Genomic DNA, 19363 nt, shown 5'->3' with positions numbered 1-19363 from the left:
AAATCCTTTTCTAATATAATTTTTATTTAGATTTTCAATACTGGCCTGAAGAAACATTGCACATGTTCTAGAATGATGGGAAAAAGCCCACAACAGAACCTCAGAATAGCCAGTTGCAATTCACCAATGTTTTCAGAAACCATAAAAATGATTTTTAATTGTTGTTGTTATTAAGTGAGTAGGTTAAAAAAAAGACTACCTCTCTGAGAAGCAAGAAAAAATAATACTTCTCACCACTAGATTAGGAGTCCCATGAGGACAGGGAGCAAGTTGATTTTATTCCTGGTGGTGCCCCTATACTGTACTTAGGCCACAAAAAGGTCCCTAAAAATATTTACAAAAAGAGTAAGTCATGGGTAAATGTGGGGCAATAATTTACAAGGCCTAGGCTATGATTTATTTTAGCAGGTCTTTAGATTTTTCACAGAGGAAATTGTTTCCAACAGTGCCTTCCTGTAGAATTCCAAATATTTTGAAAGATAATATAACAAACACTAATGTTTGAAATTGGGAAAATATCAGAGCCAGCAGGAAGGATGATTAACACTCATAAGAATGGTACAGACATTGCTGACACAGTTTTCAGGTAAGCAGACACTTAATTGCTCTTTACAAGGTAGTTGAAAGACAATTCATCAAAGACAAATAATTGAAAAACAGCTGGAATAATTTATATGTGAAACTGTCTTTTAAGAAGTTTCTATTTTCACCCGGTGATGAGTGGTGAAAATTAATTTCTTCAAGAGCACTCTCTTTGTTAACATTTCCTTCTTTCTCATCTCAGATTTTTCTTCGGTCTTAACCTTCTTTCTCCTAATTGGGGAAGCCAGAAAAGCAATTTTGTTCCATGGCAAAGAAACAAGAAAATAAGTTACCTAACTAAATCGGAACTAAATCCAAACTGCTTTTGTTTTTTCCATTCTCTTTAGGCATCACACACGAGAATGTGAATCTCTTAGAAAACAGTGGAAGAATATAGAAAACTATAAAACCATTTTAATCTGAAATTAAATTCGTTGATAATATAGCATTATGACAGATGTTCAGTTATGTGGCAATATTTTAGGCTTTCAATTAACTAAATATATCGGAACTACAAGGTAGAACTACCTTGCATAATAGCCCAGTGTTGTGGTGGCAAACATCTGACTCTACAATGTAACATGTTCAATGACGAGGAATCATTCTTTGAGACTGGCAGCCAGCAACAAGTTTTTATTCCAATTTAAACAGAACACACCACCTTTCCTATCTCACCTTTCCACTGTGAAGCAAATATCTCCTGTTAGAACAGTACCCTAAGGGGAGCAAACACAAGTGGAGAGAGGGCTGACACTTAGGTATTTCCACACTAAAGCTTCCAGAGAAGAAAATGGTTTGTTTTGTTTAATTCTTTAGCTATTTGTCACCCTGATACGACTTTGCGTATGCTTAAAAAATAGGAAATAGCCATTTTAAATATAAACACAGACCTGTGAGTACTGCAAAGGAAAAACATGGGCTTCCAGTGCCAGAAAGATCTGAATGTAATAATCTTTTCCTCCCCATCCTAGCTGGTAACCTTAGGTCTGTAATTCAACCTTTCAGAGTCCCTTCCTCATCTGTAGAATGGGTAATACAATTCACGATTTGGGTTGTGGCTACTGTTAATAGCGATAATACATGTAAGCAAGTGGAAAAAGGCTGATAAGAGGTTTTGTGGGGAATAAAAATGGAGAGTGGGTTATTTATGATTTGGAGCAATTGGGGCAGCAAAATTTCTTGGAAAAATATTTTCTTGGTCTTCTAGAGGTCTCCAGGAAAACAAAAATGCCCCCTGAAATAAATAAACTCCTGTATACCCACCCAAAACAGTTACCTACATTCTCCGTTGGTCTCAAGATAATTGCTGGGAGCTGTTAAAACCAACTAAGACTCGAGGGAAATCCCCACTACTCTATAGCAGAAATGCCCTGGATTAAGGAAAGAAACTAAGCAAGAAGGTTGACATTATATACAAGAATGAGAGAGGAGCTAAGAGTTGGACTTGGCTCTATTTCCTACCAGCTGGGAAATTGCTGAATTTTTTATTTTTATGCTTGCACCTGCAAAAAATAAAAAATTTTAAAAATCAAACCAACAAACATAAAACTATTTTATAGAAAAGGCCAGTTGCTTACTTGATTAATACAACGCTTAGTAAATCAAGGTGAAACTGATTAGGCGCTATTTAGTCAGATACAAATTGTTGTTCCTTTTGGTTTTTAAAAATCCTGCACCGTATAAGATGTGTTGCTATGGCTGCTAAATACAGGAAGTTGCATTTTACTGTTGTTTCCAAATATGCCTAATGTCACAATCTAAAGAGAAAAGAAAGATCTGTTTTATGATTCCATTAACTTCAGATATTTTAAGTAAAGACCACCTATAAATTCAATGTAGATGACAAAGTCCCAGAGGATTCTTGATTATGAGACTCATGTTATCCACTGGACTGGCTAAGAAATCATTATCAAAGGGCCCTCTGTTTATTCTGCCCTTCTCTTTTAAGATCTAGCAGGAACCTTATGCTCATTCCCTTTGCCTCTAGGACTGCAGTGCCCAGCAATGAAAATAAACTTGGACTGGCACTGCAAAACCACAAGCAATTAATTAAATCCTTATCAGTTATTTCCACTGTCTATAGTAAGACGCCATTTTTATGCCTTAGGGTATTGAATGTTGAATCTGAAATAGGGTCTTGGATCCAAGTGTACTGTTCTCAACTTGGAAGAACACCAATATTCTATGACTTTTAACCTTCCTCAGATTGAGTGCTCAGCATATTCTAATCTGCAAGATGCCTTAAAAGTCTACAATGACAGAGTCACAACTAAAGGGTGTAGAGGTTTGGCTAAGAGCTTCTGCATGCCCTGATCCCCACGCCCAATCCATCATAATCTGGATTCGGATCAGGGCCTAAGAGAAGTGAGTCTTGTTTGCAGCCTTTGTAGAATGCTTGTATCTCGCCATCTCAAGGCAATTCCTGGTCCAAGAGATGCCTATAAAATTAAATAATTTCTGAGGTTTAAGGAGAGTTTTAATCATTTTACAAAAGGACCTAGGGTCACTAGATTCTGATGCACCCAATTCTTATTTGTGTGCTTAACCAGCTTGAGGGGCCTTTTTCAATAAAATAAGGAATTTTGAACCTAGAGGAGGTGGGTGTGCTGTTGAAGCATTATCTTCACGTTGACAAGATAAGCAGTCCACCAAAAGTGACTGCACCAGTTAAAAGTTTCCTGTGAGATTTACGAATTGATAGGAAGACATCATTGGAAGCCTGCTAGGTGGTTTACAATGCATATGGGCTAGAATACAAATGCAGTTAGTCGTAATGAATCATCTTCGAATTACCAACCTGTCTCAATGGGGCTCTGCGTTTTCTGGCAAGAACATTCTTGTGCTGACTTTACTTTGACAGGTGTTTAAACACCATCTTTCTTTAACACGCTTATTCATTTTCTTTCTTATTTTAGCAGCTCTTTGAAAAGAGACATGTCACCCTGCAGATTTCAAACACATCTAAGACAATGAAAGCATACAGAGCCAGCAAAACCAAACACAGAAAAGGAAGACTATATATGTAGTGACATTTGAGAACAAAACATTTCTCCAAATACAGTGCTTCACATTCAGAGCCCTCAAAGAAGATTATAAAACCAGTCAGGTGGCCACATTAGTTACTGACCACACTGGGATTAGGATCTTGATAAGTAGTTTGGGGGTTTCTTTCCTGAACATTACTCGATCAATTTGGTGCTCCAATCACAAGATACTGGTATTGATTTCTTACACAATGGCAGAAACATAATGTCACATATTCCATTTCTTTCTTTCTTTATTTCCTTTTTTCTTCCTTCCTTTCCTTTCCCTCCCTTCCTTCCTTTTTTCCTTCCTCCTTCTTCTTCTTCCTCCTTCCTTTCCTCCCTCCCTCCCTCCTTCCTTCCCTCCCCACTCCCTGTCGCCGGCCTTCCTTCCTTCCTTCCTTCCTTCCTTCCTTCTTCCCTCCCTTCCTTCTTTCCCTCCTTCCTTCTTTTTCTTTAAGATAGGGTCTCACTCTGTCTGTCACCCAGGCTGGAGTGCAGTGGTGTGATCAAGGATCACCACAGGCTTGATCTCCTGGGTTCAGGTGATCCTCCCATCTTGGACTCTTGGGTATCTGGGACTAGAGGTGCACACCACCACACCCACATAATTTTTTCTATTCTTTGTATAGACAGGTTTCGCCACATTGCCCAGGCTGGTCATGAACCCATATTCCATTTGCTAAATTTACCCCATATACTCTACAGCCTATGCTTTACTTCCTAAGAGTACTGCCTAGTCACACTGGTTAATTTCCATTGCTGAAAATCATCTTCAATGCCTCCTCTTACTCAAGTAATATGAATATGGCACTGTTGAGGTGAGTGGGGAAGAGGCCTTAATCGGTTAAGAAATGAAACTCAAAAATCAGAAAAAAGACAATGGATGCAGTGTGCTTTGGGACATTGCTAATAAGTCCTGGTTTGTACATTGGTTTTAGGGACATTGCTTAAAGTCCTTAAATGGCCTATTTAAAAAATACAGAAAAAAGGGGCTGGGTACGGTGGCTCATGCCTGTAATCCCAGCACTTTGGGAGGCCAAGGCAGGTGGATCACCTGAGGTCAGGATTTCGAGACCAGCCTGGCCAACATGGCAAAACCCCGTCTCTACTAAAAATACAAAAATTAGCCAGGTGTGGTGGTGCATGCCTGTAGTCCCAGCTACTTGGGAGGCTGAGGCAGGAGAACCGCTGGAACCTGGGAGGTGGAGGTTGCAGTGAGCCAAGATCACACCACTGCACTCCAGCCTGGGTGATGGAGTAAGACTCCGTCTCAAAAAAATAAAAACAAAACAAAAACAAAAAAAGGACACTGCTATGGGCTGAATTGTGTCCCTCAAAATTCATACGTTAAAGTCTTAACTCCCAGTACCTCAACATGGGACCATATTTGAATACAGGTCCTTTAAAAAAGTAAAATTAAGGTAAAATGAGGTCATATGGGTGGGCCCTACTCCAATGGGGTTCTTATAAGAGGAAAATATTTGAGCACAGATGTGTGTGGGCACAGAGGATGGACCATATGAGGACACAGAGGGAAGGCAGACATCTACAAGTTAAAGACAGAGGCTCTGAGCAGAAGCTAACCCTGCTGACACCTTGATCTCAGACCTCTAGCCTCCAGAACAGTGAGGAAATGCATTTCTGTTGTTGCAGCCACTCAGTCTGTGGTATGGTGTTACGACAGCCTTAGCAGACGAATACTGTACAGACATTTACTATTATCTGCAAAGTTATTTATTAACATGTCAAAGGTAAAGTGAAAATGTCACACAGCTTTCAACCTCACCTCCACCTCAGCCCACTTGAAAGAGGGAAAAAGAAAAGTTCTTTGAAGGATTTTGCTATGATTACTTTATAATGGCTTCCTAAATTAAAACATTCTTGTTTGGAAAATGAGGTATACGTGTGTTCTGACATTCTGTGGTTGGATGACTGAAGGGGATTCCGTTTTTTAAAAGTGTACAGTTCTAAATTCTTCTAAAAATCTCACGTTTGATTTTATTCTTTTCATGTTTTCTTTAAAAAATTGGCAGTCAAGTACTTTCCAAGCGACAGAACATTAGACGTATACAATTCTGCTTTAGAGGCCTTTAGGAAAATGAAACAGCGCAGTCAGGCCAACAGGAACCCACGGCATGAGCTCAGTTAACTTGTTCTGGTTTATTCCAAGTTTCCATTCTCACCCGGCTCTTTCATAAACAGGTTGGCAGGTCAACACAAGCTAACTTTACAGATGCAGAAGAAATTTTGAAAAACACAAAATCCCTTTATAATAGATGAAATTGATCAGTGCAATCCTGAATCATCCCTTTAGACTGCCCTTCCCAGTCCTGTGAGCCACCCAGCTGTTGTCAGAAACATCTTTATACAAGAAGGAAGGTCAGAGGGAATGTTCAGCACACCCTGAAACACCTTAGGCAACAAACAGTGGCCTTCCACAGGGAGGCTGAAAAATTCTTTAGAAAAAGCTTTTAAGAGACCCCAATTAAGATTGAATGGAATTTACTTCACAGTGGGCAATGGGCTGCAAATAGGCACACAATTGAAAGGAAAGGATGCCTGAAGTACAAACAGAGGCAAAAATAAAAAGCCAAACATTATCCAAAACAGAATTCATGAACAGAAGTCTTAAATAAATGATTGCTTCCTTTTGGAATTTTCAGAATTTGCCTCCTACAGTTCTAAAAGGGAAAAGGGCTCAGCCTCCTTTTCAGAAATGTATTTTACAAAAATCTTTCTTATAGTTCTTCCTTCTCATTATTAAACAGCTATTTTCATCTAGTGCCCTGCTCTTTGACTTTGGTTTTGGGTTAAGTAATTAGCATGCAGCACCCCCAGATGAAGTTCACAGAGGTCTTCTTGAAAAGGCAACGAGTTGAAATTCTGTGGTCTTTTCCTAAACAGTAATTGGCATTCTGCTGATAACTTCCTTGCCTTCGAATGTAACTATATATTTACTTCAAACCTAGTTGTTGTGGGAAATGCATTATTTTGCTGCTTATAATATTAACAAAATGTACATAAAAGCAAACAGGTTTCTGGCAATAATATTCCATCAGAATCTCAACATTCTACTTGACAATAGGAATATTTGCTCATGAACAGTAAATATGAATGACCCAATTCATCCCAGCATTTGTGTACAGAACATCTGAGTCTCTGAACTGGATATTTTGTAACTTTTGCCTCAAGTAAAGAGAAAGACACACATAAAGATTCAAATGAGAATTTTTTTTTTTAATTTAAATACAGAAGGTCCCTGACTTACCATGGTTTGACTTACTATTTTTGTTTACTTTATGATGGGCTTATCAAGATGTAATCCCATCATAAGTTGAGGACCATCTGTACAGTACCACTAACCTATAATTTGTTTTCCAGAAGATGTTTCTCACCTTAGGAATCCTCTGGAATGTTTGTTGAAAACACAGACTCTGAGACCCCTCTCCAAAAGACTTTGATTTTGCTGACCTATAATATGGGACCCAGCAATCAGTATTTTGCACACTAGGTGAGTTTCACAATTGGGCACTTTTGTGAAATATCAATGGTAGTTTGTAATACCCCCAGGATCCTATCAGAACGAGCATCCCATAAAGATGACGCATCCCTAAAATAAAAACACAGAAAAATACAGGAATACCACAATTATTCAATGTAGATCTTAAATGTGAGTCTTCTTAAAAAATGCCAGCACATTATTATCACAGTAAACACATTTTTAAATTAGTCTATGTACCACAAAACTTTTAAACGTCCATAAAATATTTTTTAGACCATTGCAACAAGCCAGGTCAAAGTTGAGATCTTGTGTGACCATCACCCAAGAAAGTATTTTGAAATCAGTTAAAAGCTATCTGCTAAAGAGAAAAACTAAGTCTTCCAGATAAAAGGAAAATGTTCATCCTGATTAATTGGGAGGGATGGCGGTGTTTGTGCATACTGCAGCAAGTCTGCTTTGCTACCTTACGTCCCAGCCAAGCTCTCGCCCAAGCATGAAGCCAGAATAAAGCCACGTTCTAATACAAAGACTCAAAAACCATACACCCCGTGAGCTTTTCTCAAGAAGCACCCTGTGTGCTCTGCCAAAATAAGGAAATAGACCCAGAAAAAAAAAAAAAAAAAGGGCATGGGATCCAGCAATCTGGAGATTCAATGCAAGAGGAAAGTGGAAGGAATCCCCCTGGTGTGATGAAGAGAGATCCCAAGACAACAGCTGGACAGTGGGCTCAGAGAAAATCCAGTCCACATGGGAAGAGGACAAAGGCTATGTATGAAGCTCTTAAAGATGAACCTGTAAGAATAATTCGAGTATTTGAACATATTGAGAAGCTATTCGTTAAATACATAACAAGAGAAAGTGTGGGGATGGTATGTAGGACACTTAGCAAGCTAACAAAAACACCAGTAGGAAAAACAAAAGGTACGCAGGAGAGAAAAAGAAATCGTGGTTTACCACAAGCCTTAGCTATCATTGGCATTTCTGCTATTACATGGATGACTGATAAAATCAAAAACACAATATAAGAATGTTGGGGCTGGGCACAGTGGCTCACACGGGTAATCCCAGCATTTTGGGAGCTGAGGTGGGTGTATCACCTGAGGTCACAAGTTCAAGACCAGATTGCAAGACCAGCCTGGCGAAACCCTGTCGCTACTAAAAATACAAAAATTAGCCGGGCGTGGTGGCAGGTGCCTGTAATTCCAGCTAATCGGGAGGCTGAGGCAGGAGAATCACTTGAACCCAGGAGCAGGAGGTTGCAGTGAGCTGAAATCAGGCCACTGCACTCCAGCCTGGGCAACAGAGCGACACTCCATCTCAAAAAAAAAAAAAAAAAAAGACTGTTGAGAAGATGAGAAAATGGGAAAATGGGAAATAATAGGAAATGTATGATTCTGAAATGGGGAGAGGCAGGGGTTGGGGCAGGGTAAAAAAGAGAACTACGTGTTCGGTTTCCATACTGTGAGCTCAGTAGATAATGTGTCATGCTGAAAAATCAATCAATAGGTAGCAAAGAGCATGCTATTTAGAGACTGGAGAATTAAAGAATCAGTTTAAACAACTCCACATTTCTTAGATGCCCCTGAACTTTCTACTCAGTTCCTACTACTCTACTAACGTATGACCTGGCCAAACAGAGCTATTCATTTATTTGACAAATAGTTTGGGTGTCAGGCATATACCTAGGAATAAGAAGAGACATTGGTGAACAAGACAGATAACGTCTTTTAGATCATGGAGCTTATGTTCTAGAAAAGAGAGGCAATGAATAAAACAAACAAACAAGATCATCGGAGTGCTAAGTGCAGTGAAGGCACAGAGAGCTGTGGGTGGGACCTGGGTGGGTTATTCTGGAGAGGGGTAGGCAGGGAAGGTCTCTATGAAGCACAAGGATGCAGCTGAAACAAGGAGTCAGCTTGGCAAAGAGCAAAGGGAAGAGTGTCTCAAACAGGGAGCAGCAACGGCCAAGGTCCATGGGTGGGACTGATCCAGGCTTGTTTGAGGACTGAAAAAGGCAGTGAGGGGACCAGAGCAAAGTGATGGAAGATGAGGTCAGAGAGGTGGGCAGGGATCATATAGGCTCATGTAGAGCCTCGAGGGCCATACTATGCAATCTGGATTTCATTCCAAGTGCAGTGGGAGGACAGGAAGGTTTTGAGTGAGTGAGTGACATGATTTATGCTTTAAGAAATTACTTTAGCTGTTCTGTGGAAAATGAATTGCAGAAGGGTGGGAACAGAAGCAGGAGAGCAGCTGGAATCTACTGCAGTTGTCCATGTAATGGATGGCCCCAGAGCTTGGACGGTGGCAGTAGGGACAGACGGAAGAGCATAGACTTGAGATATATTTGGGAAGAGAAAAGGACAAGACCTGCTGATGGATCCATATGGAGGGGGAAAGGAAAACCTAAGAATAACTCCTAGATCTTGGGCTAGAATAAGTGAGTGGTTGGGGTATCATTTGGTGAAATGTAGAAAGTCAAGAAAAGAACTGGCTTGGAGGACAAAATCAAGCCTTCTGTATAGACTTATGTTACCTCTGGGATGCCCAGCAAGTTTTCAAGCAGACCTGTCAAATAGGGAGTTGCACATTTGAGCCTGCAGTGCAGAGAAAGGTCAGAGTTGCAGACACAAACTGGGTAACTCTGGGAGTTGAGAGTTGGGTGAGACCCTACTCCCATTTCTCTACCCACCCCTCACCCCAGATCAGGCATCCACTTCACCTTGCTGGATTATTCCAGCCTACTTCTTGGTCCCACTTTCAGTCTCTCCCCATGAAATCTATACTGCATGCGGCAGGCCAACTCATCTCCGGAGGCAAAGCAATAATCATTTCTCTGGTTTGATTTTAAAAAAAAAAAGCGTCAGTGGTTCCTATTGCCTGTGGCTTTCAGTATTGCCTTCTACCCCTTTCCTTTTCAGAGCCTGAATTCTTGTCCCCATTATGTGTTTTGCCTCCTGATCTAGTCCTACAATTCTCTACGTATCCCTTCCCTTCCACTCTCATTTCTGCACATTTTCACTAAGCATCTTCTAGACTGGACGCTTTGTGGGCAGGGTCTGTGTAGGATTTATCTTTGAAACTTCCCACCTTGCTTAGCATAACACCTTACACATAATAACTTTAATTTAGGAACTGTTTGCTGCATGAAGGTGCCACTCTTCTCCTTCTTAATATCCCCTCATAAAACAGGCTGATTTGTAGGACTATACCTGCCAAGCACATACCAGCACAGCTTTCCAGGATATTCTTAAGCAAAATAGCACTTCAGTCCTTCCTTGGCAGCCAAATTTCCTTAGTGTTAAGGGCTGCAGTGTTTTACTTGCCAGAAGGTTGATGTGAATAAAAACATCCAGCCCCTTGAAATGAAAATAAATGGAGGGATGGTTTATAAATATAAATGATAATGGTTAGACCGACCTTTTAGCAAGTAATGTGATTTGCCCATTCCTTTCCGCATTTCTGTAGTTTTGGTTTTTGTTCCCCTGCTTTTGTGGGGAGGAAACAAGAAATGTTTATTTTCTTAAGACTATTTCTATCCTTAATATCACTTTTGCATCAGTCGAGTCTTCACTAAATATTAATATTTTCTCCCAAGAATAGAGACTAGCAGTTAACCTGCTACAGTAAAGTCCCCAAAGAAAAGATGTTGGAATTTTCCCTCTATTCAAATTAAATAGGCTTAATTGTAAGACCAATTCTTACAATTCTTGTTTCCTTCCCCACTGCATTAAGAAGGCAAGAGGTGACGTGTGACTTGCTCATTAGTCATTATGTTTTCAGACTGCTAAAAATAAAATAAATTTATTATTTTCTATTTCAGACTGCTAAAAATAAAATTAAAATATTTGGGATATTAGTCACTGACCAAATCTGATGAGATATGGACCAAAGAGAAGTAGGTGATGTTGAAATTTTGCTCACATTCTTTCTCTCAAAGTAAGTGACATTCACATTATTATCGAACAGACTAAAAAAACAATTAAACCTAAAAAGAAGGTGGCTATATTGGGACCAATGTTTTCATTTTCATCACTGACAAAGGAAAAAAAAGTAGCTGAAAACCAGCCACTGAGCTTAAAGCTCAGAATCCACGCAGCTGGAGAAAAGCTAGTACAGTTGTAGGTGAGCTCATGACTTTAATTACGGTCGAGGTCCAGGTGGACAGTGGATATGGAAACCTTGGGTTTGATCATGTCCAAAGCAGGGGAAAGCCATGACTGTCACACTAACTCTTCAAGAATGAAGTTCCCGGGTGGGCGCAGTGGCTCACGCCTGTAATCCCAGCACTTTGGGAGGCCGAGGCAGGTGGATCACGAGGTCAGGAGTTCGAGACGAGCCTGGCCAACATGATGAAATCTCATCTCTATTGAAATACAAAAATTAGCTGGGCATGGTGGCTCACGCCTGTAATTCCAGCTACCCGGGAGGCTGAGGCAGGAGAATCGCTTGAAACCGGAAAGTGGAGGTTGCAGTGAGCCGAGATCGTGCCACTGCACTCCAGCCTAGGTAAAAGAGCGAGACTCTGTCTCAAAAAAAAAAAAAAAAAAAAAAAAAAAAAGAATGAAGTTCCTCTCCTCTATGTGTGTGTACATATAAATTTTTCTTTACATATTTTAAAAATGGAATCATATTACTTCATAACCTGCCTTTTCACATGTTGATGTTATTTATCATAAAAATCGCCTTTTACAAATATTTTTACATCATTTTTAAATGGCTTATTCTATCACATGTCTGTATCTCAATCAATTCAACGAGTCTCTTGATGCTTGACTATTAAGTTAATTCCAATTTTTGGCTTTTGTAAAAATTGTTTTTATGAGCAATTAATCATTTCTTTTACAATATACTTCTATAGGCAGAACTACTGGGTCTAAGTGTAGTCTACGTGCACTTTTTTTTTTGTGAGACAGAATCTCACTCTGTCGTCCAGGCTGGAGTACAATGGTGCAATCTTGGCTCACTACAACCTCCGCCTCCCGAGTTCAAGCAATTCTCCTGTCTCAGCCTCTCAAGTAGCTGAGATTACAGGCGCCCGCCACCACACCTGGCTAATTTCTATATTTTTAATAGAGACGGGGTTTCACCATTTTGTTCAGACTAGTCTCAAACTCCTGACCCCAGGTGATCCACCTGAATTGGCTTCCCAAAGTGCTGGGATTACAGGTGTGAGCCACCACGCCCGGCCTAAGTGCACATTTTATGACTTAATATATATTGCCAAACTGCTTTTCTGATAAGTTGTACCAATTTAAATGACCACAAAACAATTGTCTTTTGGGAATTACTCATTTTAATCTTTGCTAAACTCATAGGTGATCAGTTGCATCCCTTTTTTTTTTTTTTTTTTTTTTTTCATTTAATTGCTTAAACCTTATTTCATTTACCAAGTGATCACTTATGTTCTTCTTTGGTCAAGTAACATAGGCAAGTTTCTTAGCTCTCGTACTTTGGTTTTCCTCATTTATAAAATGGGGATATTAATATTAGTTACCCAGGATGAACGTCATAAGTTTTAAAAAGTTAATTCAAGTAAAGCACTTAGAGTAGTTCCTGGCCCATAGTGAGTTCACAATTGTAACCATTAGATATTTTGGAAAATGCCTGTTCATGTTGTTTACTTGTTTTCCTATGTGGTTGCTTATCTTTTTCTTACTGACTTTTAAGAGGTCTTACTACATTAATGATATTAACTATTATTTTCCATATATAATTAACTATTTCTTTCAACTTTATGATTTTCCTTTTCAACTTTCTGATGTTAATTTTTTTTGGCCATGTAAAAGTTTAAAAATTTTATATTATTAAATCTATTCATCTTAAGCCAGAATAAATTACAGAGATCAAATATTCAAAACATGAGAAAAATAGCAGAGGAAAGCATTTTTGAAATAGCCCTAGTCTGTAAGAAAGAAAACGACTAATCAATTTGACTTAAAAATTTAAAGTTTTCTATAAAAAAGTACTATAAACAAACTTAAGGTACAAGAAAAAAATTTTTAATGTTGAAACATATGATAGACATTAGGTTAATCTCCTGAATATACAAATTTGTAAGAAACCATAAAAATAAGGAAAGTCTATAAATAGGCAATTCAAAGAAAAAGAAATATAAATGTCCTACATCACTCATAATCAAAATAAGATGCCATTTTTTACATACAGATTTACAAAGAGTCTAAAAAATTATTTATGCACAGCATTGTGGTCATGTACAGTTGTGTAGAGTGTTGACTGCAGAAGGACACATAGGTAAGAGAATGAGTGGGAATTAAATACATGCTAAAGTTCCACTTGTTAAGTCTGTGCTGTGGAGCTAGCTGCCTCACCCAGAGGAAGTGACTTCTAATTCTCACAAGGCTATGGGCTAAGAGTGACCCTGATATGCAGTGGTGGTGACAGAGTACAGAAACAGAAATTCTCATATAATAAGCAGATAACACTGAGAAAGCCTCTTTGAGAATAATGTAGCAAAGTCTATCAAAATAAAACACACAAATCTTTTGACCTAGTAACTCTACTGCTAATATGACATTAGGACATGTAGTTTACAGTTGTCCATGTAATGGATGGCCTCAGAGCTTGGATAGTGGCAGTAGGGACAGACGGAAGAGCGTGGACTTGAGATATATTTGGGAAGAAAAAAGGACAAGAGCTGCTGATGGATCCATGTGGAAGGGGAAAGGAAAACCTAAGAATAACTCCTAGATCTTGGGCTAGAATAAGTGAGTGGTTGGGGTATCATTTGGTGAAATGTAGAAAGTCAAGGAAAGAACTGGCTTGGAGGACAAAGTCAAACCTTCCATTAGATCCATGTTACCTCTGGGATGCCCAGCAAGTTTTCAAGCAGACCTGTCAAATAGGGAGTTGCATATTTGAGCCTGGAGTACAGAGAGAGGTCATAGATACGGATGGTCATTTCAGTATTGTTCATAAGAGCATATACATATGCAAAGAACCCAGGAACAATATTAAAATACAACAGGATTCTTTTAAAGGAAGTTTTCATATATCCACATACTATAATAGTGTTCATTTATAGAATTAAAGAGAACAAGTTGGAAGTATTTTCAAGTTATATTACACGGAAAATTCAAAGTATAGAGCAGTAAGTACAGTATGTCTTGTTTGACTACTGATAAAGATATATCTATGAATGAAAACTGTGTGGAATGAAAAAAAATGTTCATGCTGGGTTATAGATGAAAAGTGGGACTGGAGGATTCTGGGAGGGAGTAAATTCATTTTTATCCCAAACCATCTTGTAATGTTTGACTTCCTACCATGTATATATTATGGAATAAAGAAAACAAACTCCATCAGCTTTTGCCTTTAGGACCTCTTCCTGTGCCTGGTTTACAAGGAAATGGATAAATATTCTGGACAAGACAAATACAGGGCCCTGAACAAAACTTGGAAACCCAGAGACACAGATGAATACAGGTTCTATCACAACATAGGTGTGATCCTGCACACTTTATTTACTTGTTCTCTTGTCTCTTAAAAATGGGGACAGTGGCATTGTCTGCCCTTTCAACCCAAGGATTGAGGAGAAGCAGCCAAGTGCTGGTCTGTGGCACCATGAAAATGGGGTGGGGTTGGAAAAAACTAGAAGAAATAATTACTAGATTCAGATACCACCCTTCAGACAATAGAGCCAGAGTAATGTAATTCTTGGACTAAAAAAAGAATATAAATAATACATACCTCTCATTCATATAATCATTGGTTTAAAGCAGTCAGGTTGCTCATTGAGACTATTTGTTGACTCATTCATATATTCATCAAAAATGTATTGTATCCAATCTACCATGCTCTACACTTCACAATGAAATACTAGAAGTCTCAATCCTCCTAGGGCATGATGCCAGAGGGTACCGAAACCATCCTATTTGAGGGCATATCGTTTTAGCCTGTACTTAGAAATAATGGATCCAATTCTCAGTAAAATACTTGTAAACCTAACCCAGCAACATACAAAAGGGATTATACACATTACCCAAGTGGGATTTATCCTAGGAATGCAAGGTTGGTTTAACAACCAAAAATCAATTAACATAACATGACAAATGAATAGGATAAAGGACAAAAACCATATGATCACCTCAATAGAGGCAGGAAAAACCTTTGACAAAATTGAACAATCTTTCATGATAAAAACACTGACAAAGTAGGAATAGCAGAGAACTTTTTGACAAAGTGAACCTATGAAGAAACCCATAGCTAATAGCACAGTTAATGGTAAAAACAAACAAACAAACAAACAAACTTTTTTTTGTTAGATCAGGAACAAGATAAAAATGCTCACAACTGCCACTTCTACTTAACATTGGACTAAAGGTTCTAGCCAGAACTATTAAATAAGAAAAAAATAAAATAAAAGGCATTCAAATCTAAAAGGAGGAATTAAAATGTTGTTTCTTTGCACATGTAAATAGATCTTGTATATAGTATGATCATGTATATAGAAAATCATAAGGAATCCACTGAAAAACTACTAGGACTAAAAAATGAGTTCAGGCCAGGCACGGTGGCTCATGCCTATAATCCCTGCAATATTGGAAGGCCCAGGTGGGTGGATCTCTTGAGATCTGGAATTTGAGACCAGCCTGGGCAACACAGAAAACCCCATCTCTATCAACAATACAAAGTAGCTGGACATGGTGGTGGGCACCAGTGGTCCCAGCTGCTCAGGAGGCTGAGGTTGGAGGATCGCTTGAGCCCAGAAGGTTGAGGCTGCAGTGAATAAGCCATGATCACACCACTGCACCACACTGAAAACTACAAAACATGGTGAAAAGAAAGAAGATATAAAGAAATGGAAAGGCATCTATGTTCATGGATTAGAAGACTTCATATTGTTAAGATAGCAATACTACCCAAACTGATCTACAAGTTCAATATCATTGCTATCAAAACTCTAATTGGCTTTTTTGCAGAAATTGACAGGTTGATTGCAAAATTCATATGAAAATGTAAGGGAACCAGAATAACCAGTAGAAACTTTCAAAGGAACAAAATTGAAAAACTCATACTTCTAGGTTTCAAAATTTACTACAAAGCTACAGTAATCTAGACATTGTGGTAACTGGCATAAGAAGAGACAATGGAGTAGAATTGAGAATCCAGAAGGAAACCCTTACGTATACAGTCAATCAATTTTTGACAACGGTGGAACACCATTCAATGGGGAAAGAACGGTCATTTCAACAAATGGTGCTGGAACAATTGGATATTCACATGTAAAAGAATGAAACCCTACATGACGCCATACATAAAAATTAACTCAAAATGTATTACTGACCTAAATGTAACAGCCAAAATTATAAAACGCTTGGGAGAAAACACAGGTGTAAGTCTTCTTGCCTTGGTTAGGCTGTAGTTCTCAGATGTGATACCAAAAACACAAACAACAAAAGAAAAAAATTGATAAACTGCTCATCATCAAAACTTTAAAAATCTGAGCTGCAAATCACTCTATCAAGATGAAAAGACAACCCAGAGAATGGCAGAAAATATTTGCAAATCATGTACCTGACAAGGGATTTGGATCTAGTATACAAAGAACTAAAACTCCAACAGAAGTCAAATTATCCAACTAAAATTAGGCAAAGGATCTGAAGACATTTTTTCCAAAGAAGATATACAAATGGCCAATAGCACATGAAAAGATGCTCAAGGTCATTAGTAATTAGGGAAAAGGAAATCAAAACCATGAGCTATAACTTCACACCTACTAAGATGGCTATAATCAAAAAGACAGTAACAAATGTTGGTAAGGATGTGGAGAAACTGTAACTTTCATACACTGCTGGTGGGAATGTAAAATGGTCTAACTTCTTTGGAAACTGTTTGGCAACACCATAAAAGGTTAAACATAGAACTACCTACCATATAATCTAGCAATTCCACTACTAAATATATACCTGAGAAATGAAAACATATCTTCACAACAACTTGTACATTAAGTTCAGAGCAGCATTATTCATAAATAGCCCAAAGCAGAAATAACCCAAATGTCCATCAACTGATAAATGGATAAATAAAATGTGGCATATTCATACAGTAGAATATTATTTGGCAATAAAAAGAAATGAACAACTGATACATGCTACAACACGGATGACCCTTGAAAACATTATGCTAACTGAAAGAAGCCAGTCACAAAATGACACATTATGATTCCATTGACATGAAATGTTCTCAATAAGCAAATCTATAGAGACAGAAAAGTTGATTAGTGTTTCATTAAGGTACAGCCCACTGGTTGAATAGGGTGGGAACAGAGATTGAGGGTCACACAACACTGTGAACACACTGAAAAACAATGAACTGTACACTTTCCATGGGTGAATTTTATAGTATGTGAATTATACATCAATACAGCTGTTTTTTTTAAAAATAATGGATCTAACTGCATATTTTCAGAAAAAATTATTAATGGTCTTCCTAGAACCCAGAGAATTAGGTGCAACCTAAACTGAAAGGCTCTAGAGAGCCTAAAGTCAAAACGGGGAAAGCAAGCTAACTTCTAGCCTATAATGAAGATTTTTACAAAAGGCCAAATTGAGCGATAAGTATGAATAATTAAACTCTGTGCTATTGATTCCTTTGACTTAAACAGATTTTCGCCCACTAAGCATTTAAGATGAGAATCATCTTTAATACTGTAATCCTAAGCAGCTGCTCCAGACTTAAACAACTAGTCAATGGCTAAGATCAAACAGAACAAGGATCTTCACACCATCTGTAAAGCCAGAGTTAAACAGTTAACAAGGAGTGAACAAAATACCTGGAATAGTAGAGAGTTTGACAGTCTCAGACTCAGAAAAATACAGACATGAATATAAAACTCAGCAAACGTTATTTAATTTAAATTTTTTGGTTTTCATTTGGAATCTGATGGCAAACCTTCAGGGAAACAGGGTAGCTCTAATGGATTTAGAGACACTGGATACCACGAGAAAACTGTTCTTTTACAATACCACAACTTAAGTCATAACCACTGTCAATCCTTAACTGAAAAATAAAAAACCCTGTATTTATAATGTATGGATTGATCATTTCAATTCATACAAACTTTTAATCCACAAAACTGAGGACCTGCAATTTAAGTATAACACCGTTCCGTGAGATATTTCTCTGAATTATCTTTTATGATCAAGCATAAATTTTTGTTTAAAACACTTTTTACTTAAGTAGATTACAGTTTCTCATTATAATCAGTCATTTTATTTGGAATTATAGCAATCCGGGTTTTTTTTTGCTGTAATAAGACGTAGGGAGTCTCACTTTAGGATTTTATTTGCTTCTTAGACATCATTTATATAATATTCCTTGATTTTTATTAAGGCAAAATTTGCTTTTCTAATATTCACTCGAATAATATTTTGTGATAAAATCACTAAATTCAGGACAATACTTTCTGTATACTCTTGTATTGGAGTACCGATTTAATTCTATCTTCGCCGGTGCACAAATTTAAAAATATAACCCTTCCTTGAAATGAAAAGAAGTCTCACACCACTTTAAGGTAAGACAAAGGAAACCAAGTCTTATTTGCACAAAATAGTTTACTAAATTTAAAATCCTACTCAACCCCTCCCCGCAAAAATCTCTCAAAAAGCTGTCAACATGAAGTCTTTGATTTCAGAGCTGTAGCCATGTCATTAATGGTAAAGAAGGTATATTCTGATTCTGATGTCTCTTCTTTGCAGAATGGTCTTCTGTGGTATTAACAGAAACCTCAGCAAAGCTTGTGGTATCTCAGGGAGTGAAGCTGTGCTACCTAAAGAAACCCACTGGGTATAAAGTGGGGTGGGGGGTTGGAATGACAGAATGCTATCTAGCTAGACATCCTGAGGCAGATTTAAAAACCTTCCTCTGTACCCTGTCATTTCCTTTCAGCAAGATCCTGTTGATGTTTGCACAATTTAAAAATTGTATCAAATATCTCAATGAGTAACATAAACGGTCCCTTCGAGTTTTATTTATTTTTAATCGTTGATGGAAAAATATCAAAATAGTACCTTTTAAATTTATTTCCTTATCCAATCACAAGTAACACCACCAAACAGTTTTTTTTTTTTTTTTTTAATCCCTACACTGTCGGGGAAATGCCAGACGTACCTTCCTTCCCTCTTTTTGTTTAAGAAAACGGAAAAAAGAAACTTTTAAAACAGAGCATTAGAACTCAGACACGTTACACACGTCTCCATAAAACTAACTTTAGTCCTGGAGAACTAAGTTC

The 19363-nt window shown here is 38.0% G+C and overlaps 1 protein-coding gene across 9 annotated transcripts in view; it reads right to left on the bottom strand.

The window, feature by feature from the left end:
• PHACTR2 (phosphatase and actin regulator 2) overlaps positions 1–19363 on the bottom strand; it is a 293821-nt gene that overhangs the window by 132197 nt on the left and 142261 nt on the right. The gene's annotated exons all lie outside the window — the stretch shown is intronic.

Source organism: Pan paniscus, chromosome 5 (assembly GCF_029289425.2).
Source record: "Pan paniscus chromosome 5, NHGRI_mPanPan1-v2.0_pri, whole genome shotgun sequence".
Lineage (NCBI taxonomy): Eukaryota > Metazoa > Chordata > Mammalia > Primates > Hominidae > Pan > Pan paniscus.
This window is presented reverse-complemented; position numbering and strand designations above follow the sequence as displayed.